General features: G+C 45.8%; 1 protein-coding gene across 1 annotated transcript in view; it reads left to right on the top strand.

Annotated features, from left to right (window-relative positions):
* The window catches only part of il17rd (interleukin 17 receptor D), a gene marked incomplete at its 3' end in the record, with an annotated part of 34104 nt that overhangs the window by 6883 nt on the left and 17221 nt on the right, over positions 1-10000 (top strand). The window lies entirely within an intron of this gene.

The raw sequence follows: 10000 nt of genomic DNA, 5'->3' as shown, positions 1-10000 counted from the left end.
TAGATTATGCCCGCTGGAACATTAAGCAACGTGTGTACACCTCGCCCATGAGAGTGTCGCGGAAAATGACTGCACCCGTTTCTCACTAGTATCCGCTAAAGCGCATACCGCTCTTCTGACAGGCTGGAAAGTGGTGAAATCTCCGCGACGACGGGGTCGCGCTTATACCGGCACGGCGCCTTTCTCACATGCAGGCATTAGACCACGTACCGGTCATTTTGCGGTACAAAGCGCATGTGGGAAAAGGGCTATAGGGCCAGGCTACCGAACTCTGTGTGTGTGTGTGTGTGTGTGTGTGTGTCTGTGTGTGTGCGCGCGTGTGTGTGGTGAACCTGTTTTTCTCATCCCCTCTCTTCCTGTCTTCCCATGATCCTCTGCTCCTCCTGCTGCAGGTCTCTGCTCAGACGTCTGTTGTTTCATTCACTCACACTCACTCATGCACACACACACACACACACACACACACACACACACACACACACACACACACACACACACACACACACACACACACACACACACACACACACACACACACACACACACACAGAGGTCTCTGCTCAAACTTCTGTTCTTTCCTTCAGATCAAATCCAAGCTGTTAGTGTTCAGACAGTCCGACAGTCGATGCTGGAATGGATCGGCTTTGACTTTGGCTTTGTGCCAAAATACTGGTCGGTTAAACTAATAATGAAATGATCATAATGATAAACAATGTTGGCTGTAGCTGTTGAGTCTTGAGAGTGTCATGGCTCTGATTCTATCAGTCAATAGCAGTGGGAGGAGCTTAACCCCCTGTAGGGCCATGTACAATAGACCAATTTCACGGGGGCCATTTTGTGCCGAAAAGGCAGGGTAAACACAGGTGCAAGCAACACACTAATGAGAGTTTCCAAATTCCAATCATTGGAAGCTGGAAACCATCATTAGTGTTTTGCTTGCACCTGTGTTTACCCTGCCTTTTCGGCACAAAATGGCCTCCGTGAAAAGGGTCTATTGGGGAGAAAAAGGGGGGAATTTCTGGGGAAAAGAATCTCTCCGGACCGACGTCTTAGCTTTCTGCAGTTAACCTCGGGTCTGGTTCTTCTCGTCTTGGGTTTGATCTCTTGGTTGTGAGGTTCTGAAGATCCTCGAGCTCCTCTAAAGCTGCCTGTTGTGTTTGACTGTTCAGCAACTTCTTCTATGCATGGTGTGGATGGAGAGAGATGTTCTAATCTAAAAGACATTGGTGCTGTGGAGAGGAACTGTTTTGGAAATGGAAAAAAGCGTTTTCAGAAATACTTTACGTGTACGTGTGGACTAGGCCTCACACAAACACACGCACACACTCACACACACACACTAGAGCTTAGATCGGGCCCAAAAAACAAGCCCGACCCGAACCCGAGCCCATTCTGTCTGGGCCCGGCCCGCCCTGTCCCATTGGCTGCATTTATGGGCCCGCAATTTTCTTAGTAAATTGGCTGTTTATCTAAACTAACCCTGTCAGTCTCATGAATACACACACACACACACACACACACACACACACACACACACACACACACACACACACACACACACACACACACACACACAGATACCTCTTCTTTTTTTAATATCAAAAGTCCCACTAGTACACTTTTTTTTAAAGGGCCCATATTTTGCTAATATAATGTATTATTATTTTATTGTTGGACTCCAGTAGAGTAACTTATTGCATCATTAATAGTTCAAAAAACTCATTGTTTATCTTGTACTGGCTCTCACTGCCCCCTTCAGTTCACCCTCTGTCTGAAACGCTCTGTTTTAGGTCCTGTCCCTTTAAGAACCCCCACCCTCCGAAATACTCCAGGCGGGCAGCGGGGGGAAAGTTTGTGTTTGCAAACCTCTGCCCAGACAGAGGACCCGGACCCCACGTTGAGAACCACTGCAAATCACAATCTGCAGAGAGGGAGAGAGGGAGAGGGAGAGAGAGAGGGAGAGGGAGAGAGGGAGAGGGAGAGGGAGAGGGAGAGAGGGAGACGGAGGGGGCGCTGTGTTTGGCTGGAGCAAAAAATCCAGTTGGGGATTACTCTCAAAGGCGAGGAGTGACGATTTTTTTGGTGTGCCGTTTTTCCTCCAGGCAGCCTGACGCTGATTTCCCTCCTCTAAACAGAGCTCGATTTAAGTTATTATTTCGGTCTTTTTCAAAAAAAAAAAATCGTTTTGTAGTAGTAATGGTGCATATTTATCGATACAAGCAGTGTTTTTATTCCAACATGAACCAATAGTATGTTTAATACTACTGAAACGAAGGGAGGGAGGGGCAGGGCGCGCGCTAGCCGGGCTAGGCTTGGCAAAGTTGGCATCACCATGGTAACAAGTCTTACCTGACGTCACTAGAACTAGAAATCCATGTCCCCTCGTCTACACGACTTCATGGGGGCGAGGGGGGGGTTCATGGGGGTAACATTAAAACACCTTCACCTATTTAATTGAAGCTTAGCCCATGTTTAATATGACCATCCAAGATTGTAACAACATATATATGATACAAAATGAAGAAATGCATAATATGGCCCCTTTAAACCAGCTAAGCAGCATGGGGTAGCAGCAGCAGCAGCAGCATTGCCTTTTATGGCCCATTTCCACCGCTGGTATCAACGCGGCCCCGCACAGCTCGTCTCGCTTTTTTGTCTCATTCCACCGATCAAAAACGTGGACAACCCGGGTTGATCGGGGTTGAGTCGTGCTGCTTTTGGTCCCTGCTCTGTTGAGGTTCTAGGGCTGTGGACCCGGTACTATATGGTGACGTGAAAACACTGCAAACGACTGATTGGTCAGGCAGAATCGTGTTTATGTTATTTCCATCAGTCTTTTGTGTTGCTGCCTTTGGCGCTGGTGAAATAAAATCGATCTCCTTGCTCAGCTTTAACATGCGCTCCTCGGGAAGCCCTTTGTAGTTGCCTCCGCTAGGCCGCAGGCGAAGCCGCGGTCTTGCCTGTTGAGCCTGGGTGTGGGGTTCTCCTCGTAGCGCCTCTCCCGTCCCCGCGCAGTGCATGCATGTGAGTTTGAGTAACAACAAAGTGATATCCATTCTCCTGGCCGATTGTCACATTTGCCCATGTACACTGTAGGTCATTTAGAGGCACCAGTATTTCATAATCAGTTTAAAAGTTCCGTGTATTGATTTCAATTTAACGTTATACTTATAGCCTACTTCGGCTATGGGCGGAGGGCAGATATGCGGTCGCTATGACGACCAGGTGTGGGCGGAGGCAAGTAAACTTGCTATGGAAACAGAGTCTATATCAAGTAGAGCCGAGTAATACCAGATAGAGTGGAGCTGTACTGTGCTGTTATATGTGGTGGAAATGAGCCATTAGATCGCACTCTCAACCCGTTCAGTTTCTCCACGTCTGCGGGCTGCCTCTTCCCCCTCCCTTCTCAGACGGCTGCCCAGGGCCAGCGTCAGGCCAGCGTCAGGCCAGCGTCAGGCCAGCCAAAACAAAATGGAAACTTGAGGGTTAAGACTTTCAAAAAGAATGTAATTTAAACAAGTAAATAGCCTTACTGATGCACGTTGGAGGAGAAAAAGCTGTTTCAACAAACGAAGCAGCAAACGTATCAAAAATACTTGTGATGTTGAGATTACACATGGAGTGAAACTGTGGCTGTAAAACGTTACTCAAAACCTACTTACATTCTGGCTGACTTGACACAGTCTATGCACCTGGCGGTCGTGCATGAGACATGCTGTCTAAATATTCCGTCAATGTAAAGTAATTAACTGTTAAGAAAGTCAAGTTTCAGCCTGTGGGAATCACAGAATCACTGACTCGTGCCAGAAAAGGGTCAGGAAATACATCAAATCCATCGAAGGAGAAGAAGCAGCGGTGAAAAATAACGCGTTGGACCACCGCCAAGATTGATATCGCCAGCCGAGCAGAGCCGTCGCGTTAATAACCCGCCTCACTTGCAGGGTCGCTCTATCGGCTAAACGGGACGGCCGCTTGTTGTTAGTGGGATTTTTGGCCAATCTAAAAGGGGCTAGAGTGATAGTGGTCTTTATTGGCATGGAAACAGACAAATCATAAAGAGCAACGTTTCACAATGAATGAAGAAAAGAGGAATGTGTGTGTTTGTGTGTGTGTGTGTGTGTGTGTGTGTATTGAGGAGCAGTCATGCAGGTTGGGGAGGAAGCAGCAGGTTTTGTTCCTGTGGTGGGAAACTCTCTGGATGGCTGCTCCTACACACACACACACACACACACACACACACACACACACACACACACACACACACACTGCTGAATGTGTGTTCCCCGCTGGGAGGGATTGGCTGGTTCGTTAGAAGGTAGTTTAAAGATGGGATGTTTGGTTAGACACACACACACACACACACACACACACACACACACACACACACGTGCGCGCGCGCACCTACAAAAAGACGTCATCCCTGTGGTACTCTATTAGGTGAAAATTGAAGGGCAACCTTAGCCTAAGAAGTGGCTGACGGCTGCACATGTATCAGAGGAAGTCTGATACATGTATCAGAGGAAGTCTGATACATGTATCAGAGGAAGTCTGATACATGTATCAGAGGAAGTCTGATACATGTGCAGTCTACAACTGTGACAGCGTCTGGATTGTCCATCAGTGAGGCTCAGACTGCCAGATGATTTACACATCTGCTCACTTCTCTCTCTACACATCTGGAGAAGAAATAACACACACAACCAACTTCCCATAGGAAGCTGTGTGTGTGTGTGTGTGTGTGTGTGTGTGTGTGTGTGTGTGTGTGTGTGTGTGTGTGAGCGAGAGAGAAAGACAGAGACTTGGACTGGCCTCTCTTCAGGTTCCTATGCAGTCATGTCATCCCATGTGGAAGTGTTTGGAGGCGTGTGTGTGTGTGTGTGTGTGTGTGTGTGTGTGTGTGTGTGTGTGTGTGTGTGTGTGTGTGTGTGTGTGTGTGAGTGAGAGAGAGAGAGCTAGCATGCATGGTTCTGCGCAGCCTCGATTTACTAGCGGCGACAGTACATACTCAAACGTGACTCTGCGTGTTGGCTGCAGTACACCTCCGAGACTCTAGGTGGCTTGTGGTGCACTCATGTCCATTACATATATGATGCTAGAACTTGCACTTACGTCAGTGAAGTTGACGTTTTATGCTATGCAGAAGGGCATGGTGGGGACAAGGGGACAATTTGTCGCCCCCAAAATGAGAGAGACTGTTGGAAAAAAGACAAAATGAAAATGAACAGCGCAGCCAGCGCTGATCTTCAAACTTCCCAATCATGGCTATAACTCGTGGTTGTGAGAGCTATAAATACCACCTTCCTACCATGTGTGTTACACTTAGGGTTTTGATTCATATAGTATATTTTTATGTTTTATCTTGTCCAATATTGAAATGTTCCGGAATTGCATGTTGTGTTAAAAATAAATGTTTTAAAATACATACTACAGCGTGCGCTAGGACGCGTCATCAGTGATGTTAACTGGGGTCGTAAGGTGTTTCGGGTCTGTCAACTAGGGCTGTCAATCTCCCTCTATAATCAAATTCGAATTTCAGTGCTTTATACATTTTAATATTCGAATTATATTCGAATATTTTAATTAATTTTTAATTGAATTTAAAAAAAAAAAATTTTTTTTTTTTTTTTTGGTCTGAGTGAATTGTTGTCTTCTCTTATGTTATGTTCTGATTCTAAATATAGCTGAATCTTTGGGTTTGACCAAGTAAAACTTTTTCTAAGCATTTTACCAAATGTAGATGGAAAAGTGAATGGAGGATGAATATTCAAAATAATATTAGGCTTATCACAAATAGTCCAGCAATGATGTTTATTTAAGAAAACATGTTCCTTGTACAATGTACATACATTCATTGCATTAGAAAATAGGTCAGATAACCAGAGTTTAGTTAATATTCATCAGTGATGTATTGGTGCTGTCTGAAATGCTAAAATAAAATAATTGATAATAAAAAAAGACACAGCCTTTGTTTGAGCTCCTTATCAATAAACAAATAAGTAAACTTTGCCAAAACAACAATGAGCCATGAACAAAAAAAAATCAGTCACGTATTGCACTTAAGAGCTACATGTTTACATTCAGTATAGCAGCTTCAACAGTCAACTTCAGTTAACAATGAATGAACATACATTTTAAGAGCTACAGGTAGGTTTACATCGGTATAGCAGCTTCAACAGTCAACTTCAGTTAACACTCTTTTCTTCAAGTATGTTGTCAGAACTTGTCACTGTTCTAGTGTTCTAAAAAAAAAAAAAAAATTTTTTAATTTTTTTTAAAAAAAATAAATAAAATATTCGTTTAAAAAAAAAATTAATAATCGAATTTCGTTCATAATTATTAAATTCGAATAATATTCGAATATCAAAATTCGTTTCAACAGCCCTACTGTCAACATCATACACCCTCGCCCAGTAGACCCAGCCGAGGCCAATTAAGACCCCGACTCGCGTCCCAGAAGCAGCCGCTCACGGATCAGCCTTCCTACTCTGTCTGCAACGTTGCCCGCGGAAGGGTCGTACACCCCTATCCGCTGCAATAGAGCTAGTGCTACGCCGCAGTATTGGCCCTTCGGTGCATGGAGGATCTAGGCTCTGTGGGTTACTCCCGGCCGCGCTCCTCCTTCGTCTCACCAGACCCTCACGGGGCAAAGGCCATCCAGAGGCAGAGAGGATGCCTACGGGACGCCTCAAGAGGGCCTGTGCGCTGCACGTCATTCGCCTGCGTCGAGCACCTCGCTCTAGCCTGAAGGACCCCAGGCCATGCCGATCTTTGCACAGATTTTCACGAGGCTAATCCGTAGCGTTTGTGGATTTCTCCTTCCCAAATATTATTTCTATCTACCACTTATTTAGCCTGATTTGGTTGCTTTCTACTCAAAAGTTATATACACCCAAAGGCTTGCTGGGAAATATGCAAATTTGTGTGTGTCCGCGTGTGTGCACCCACGCAGGGGGATGTTTTGGGGATATTTTGTTTATTTCATTGTCCCCCCATTTCAAAACTCATTCCGGCACACCTGTAGAACGTTTTGCTAGATGAGGGACAAGCACTGTTAAATGAGGAAATGGCGTTTCCTTGAGTGGCGCTCCCTGTATTACGGCCAATCACAGCTCTCGTGCTGCTCATGTCACGTCTGCGTCGACGCCGCGGAGTCGCATTTTCGAGGAGCTGCACGCCCCCTCTGCCGAGCTGCACCTAACAAACAGGTTAACTGACTCAACGGCTCAGTTTTCAATGTGTAGTCTAGTCGGTAGCATCAAACAATGCAGTATGCAGAGCAGAGATGGGGACTTGAGACTTGGTGACTTGGGCTCGAGTCGACGTGAGTCCCTGTTTTGATGACTTGCGACTTGACAAAAAATAAATTACATGGACTTGGAAGGTATTTTTTTTTCCATTCCACTCATTCCTGTGGTACTCCATTACCGTAAGTGACGGTGAAGCAGTGTGATCAAACACAAACTGTACATGGCTCCTACAATAATGTTTGTTCTCACCCGCTGGCCGCTGCACACCCGCACTTAGTTCATTTTCACCAATTCATATGTCAGTTTATATACCCCTCATTCTTTTATCCGTTACGCAACTTTTTTTTGCGGGTACCCGACCCAGTGCAGGACTCTGCGCCGCTGGCTGGTCATGTGACCTGTGACCTCACCATGCTGTCTGGTCATGTGGCCTGTGACCTCACCATGCTGTCTGGCTGTGTGGAGCTGAGGCTAACGAGCAGAGAGCTAATGAAGGCCTGGGAGCAATTAACTACATGTACAGGTCAGCACAGGTCAGCTGTACACACGTGTGTGTGTGTGTGTGTGTGTGTGTGTGTGTGTGTGTGTGTGTGTGTGTGTGTGTGTGTGTGTGTGTGTGTGTGTGTGTGTGTGTGTGTGTGTGTGTGTGTGTGTGTGTGTTTTTCCTGACTTCTCTGTCCCACATCTGGAACTGGGCTGGTACCTCTAAACAAAATGAGAGAGAGAGAGAGAGAGAGAGATAGGGCGAGAGAGATACAGAGTGAGAGAGAGAGAGAGAGAGAGAGAGAGAGAAACTGAACCTTGAAAGGTATAATTAAAGGAGTTCCTGATTCATCAGATCTCTCCTTCCTTCCTTCCTTCCCTTGAGGCCTGGATGATGATTACAGCCTCCTCTCTCCCTCCATCCCTCCCAAGCGGTAACCTCTGTCTTACACAAATGAAGCTGACGCGGAAGTGCCAAAAGCTGCAGTTCCTCGAATGGCCACTTGAAGAGGCTTGCTCCAAAAGAGTGTGAACCCCCATAGACCCCCTAAAAATTGCCCAACTTTACAGCAGAAATAGGCATTTTGTTACTAAAGCCCCTTTTTTGATTGCCCCCAAAAGCCACAAACCACTGGCTTTTTCTTGGGTCTAAAAGTGAGCCAGCCGTTCAGTTGAGGCGATACTGTACAGTAGATTGAAACTACCCAGTAGTCTCACGTGGTCAGACCCACCATCGACGTCAGCAAGCTTCCAGCGACCGAGGGTCTGAATCACAAGTCTCTGAATCACACGAGACTTCCGGCGCTCCGTCCAGATACCGTGATTATACTGATAACCGTGATCATTTAGGTCAGTATAATCATGATGCAATTTTCATACCATTTCATCTCTATTTGTTAGTAGTGGTTTTTAGTGAAACTTAATCCCTCCTCCCCTTCACTCCCTCCCTCCCTCCCTCCTCCCTCAGCAGAGTGATTCATGGCTGTGGTGTCTGCTAACTTAGCTGCAATTAGCTGTCTGATTAGCACTGTGTGCTCATGTGTGTGTGTGTGTGTGTGTGTATGTGTATGTGGACTCGTGTGTGTGTGTGTGTGTGTGTGTGTGTGTGTGGGGGGGAGGGGCGATCTCACTGACTCCCAGGGGAAGTTCCATTTCCCTTTTTGTGTGTTTTCCAGAGTGGATATCTGTGATGTTCAATGAGCCAATCAGAGCAGAGGGAAGGAAGGCTAGAGCAGTTCTATTGGCTGTATGATGTTCAATGAGCCAATCAGAGCAGAGGGAAGGAAGGCTAGAGCAGTTCTATTGGCTGTATGATGTTCAATGAGCCAATCAGAGCAGAGGGAAGGAAGGCTAGAGCAGTTCTATTGGCTGTATGATGTTCAATGAGCCAATCAGAGCAGAGGGAAGGAAGGCTAGAGCAGTTCTATTGGCTGTATGATGTTCAATGAGCCAATCAGAGCAGAGGGAAGGAATGCTAGAGCAATTGTATTGGCTGTATCTTTCTTTATTGTTTATTGAAGCAGGGACAGTACACAATAAATATATTGCACCAGAGATGGCTAAAAGCTCATTTGCATCTGTAGTCCCTGGGCACACAGAGTCCTGTGCACACACAGTACATATCAAATACAGCAATTAAAGGAAAATCCTAATGTCTAAACAATCAAGATACATGACAAAAAAGGATACTTACTATTAGCAAGATACAACATATACAATGCGCACAGTAAAAATAGAACATAGAGGTAGATAGCAATCCACTAAAATCACACATTGGCAAATGGTAAAAAATCAATAACATAGCACAGACATAGCAATGATGTTCAGTGAGCCAATCAGAGCAGAGGGAAGGAAGGCTAGAGCAGTTCTATTGGCTGTATGATGTTCAGTGAGCCAATCAGAGCAGAGGGAAGGAAGGCTAGAGCAGTTCTATTGGCTGTATTCTTATTGACTTGATGAATGTGTTTACTGTGCTGGTCTTCTTTATGCAGTAGAATCTACTGCAGTTGTTTCTGGTTGTGACCTGGCCTCAGGGTGTGTGTGTGTGTGTGTGTGTTCTGTGTGTGTGTTCTGTGTGTGTGTGCGCGTGTGCGTGTGTGCGTGTGTGTGTGTGTGTGTGTGTGTGTGTGTGTTCTGTGTGTGTGTGTGTGCATGCGTGTTTGTGTGTGAGAGAGAGAGATAATGATTATTATTAGTGAGGAACACCTGGAGACAGGAAGAAGGAAAACACATGAAGGAGCAGCTCTCTCTCGTCTCTCTCGTCTCTCGTC

This window comes from Poromitra crassiceps (assembly GCF_964638095.1).
Source record: "Poromitra crassiceps genome assembly, chromosome: 25".
Taxonomy (NCBI): Eukaryota; Metazoa; Chordata; class Actinopteri; order Beryciformes; family Melamphaidae; genus Poromitra; species Poromitra crassiceps.
The sequence above is the reverse complement of the archived record's forward strand: the minus strand, read 5'-3'. Positions and strand labels throughout refer to the sequence as shown.